Source organism: Nanorana parkeri, unplaced genomic scaffold (genome assembly GCF_000935625.1).
Source record: "Nanorana parkeri isolate BGI_ZX_2015 unplaced genomic scaffold, ASM93562v1 scaffold3304, whole genome shotgun sequence".
In the NCBI taxonomy this organism is placed as follows: Eukaryota; Metazoa; Chordata; class Amphibia; order Anura; family Dicroglossidae; genus Nanorana; species Nanorana parkeri.
In genome coordinates, this window is record NW_017309572.1 from 28,986 (window position 1) to 30,309 (window position 1,324).

Consider the following 1,324-nt stretch of genomic DNA (forward strand, 5'->3'; position numbering starts at 1 on the left):
GGCGGGGACAGGGTGGGGGCGTGCTGGGGAATGCCTTACCCGGAACAAGAGGTACCGCACATCACTGATAGATGGTAAACACAACTTCCCCCTTCCCAGTGGCTGCAAGAACGCAGGTGGCCGCCAGTGTCCTAGCAACCAATGACGCAGGGCTAAACATACTATAGCATAGTATTTCCTCCCTTAGATTGGGGGGGTGGGGGGGTAGGGGCAGAGCCTGATGAGTGATGCTGAAGAACTAGGTTCCCGTCAGGCCCACCTTGCTTGGGGTTGACAAGGTCTATAGCTGCAAGACAGCCCGCTAGCTTCTATGGAATCTGCCTTCTGCCAACAGCTGTCAATCACAAGGAAAGCAGACCTGATGGGGAACTAGTCTCTCAGCATCACTGATGGGGAACCAGTGCCTCAACCTTTGGATTATGGATGGATGGATGGATATATTGAGTACTATTTATATTGTCAGCTGACCTGGGTCTCTTCAACTCAGGGTTCAAGTTAGTTTATGATGGACTTGTATCATGGCATTTGGGGTTTGATGGTGTTTCTAAGTGGATTTTAGTTGTGGAATGTCTTGAACATGAATAGCATTTGTTTCACTTACAGTTTATTACTTGGGGGAAGGGGAGGGGGGTAATTTCTTGTGTTTAGATTCTTATTGCTGTCTGTTAGTGATGAGCAAACTGGCCCTGGTTTGGTACACTTGGACTTTTGCAGAGCACAGCCAGAAATTCAGGTTTGGCAAACATCCCAAGCAGAACTTAGGGCCCCCTGTGTCCTAACAACCAATGGACGCTGTGTCGTCAGGTGACCAGTGGTTGAGACGCACAGCGTCATTGGATTCTAGGATACAGGCAGCTGCAGCACAACCACCAGTGACCCCCGTGGGGACACCAGCATCCTTGCAGCCAGTGTCACTGTGTGGTTTTCCAAGATGTTAGTGGCCCCATAGGTTGATGACGTCACTGGATCTAAAATAAGGTACAGGACAGTGTGCGTAACAATCACCATAGCGACCCAGGCAGCTGCTATGGGGCCCGGGGCACAGGGGGGCCCAGCCAGGGCATTCCTGATGCCCTGCGGGCCGCCTGGGTCGCTATGGCATCTCACGCTGCTGGCTATCACTGGCGGCTGTGAAGAGAAATGTGCAGTGAACTGTGCAGCGGCGCGTTCCTCTCCACAGCCGCTGCCGAGTCAGTTAGAGCCAGCAGTGGCGGTGAAGGAGGCTGGACCGGGCAGTGGAGGAGGAGGCGGGGGCCCAGGGTTGGCATCAGAGGAGGAGGCGGGGCCCGGCGACAGGGGGAGGGGGCGGTCCCGGCGACGAGCG

The 1,324-nt window shown here is 54.5% G+C and overlaps 1 protein-coding gene across 1 annotated transcript in view; it reads left to right on the plus strand.

The window, feature by feature from the left end:
• LOC108803023 (beta-1,3-galactosyltransferase 5-like) overlaps positions 1-1,324 on the plus strand; it is a 4,739-nt gene that overhangs the window by 2,415 nt on the left and 1,000 nt on the right. The window lies entirely within an intron of this gene.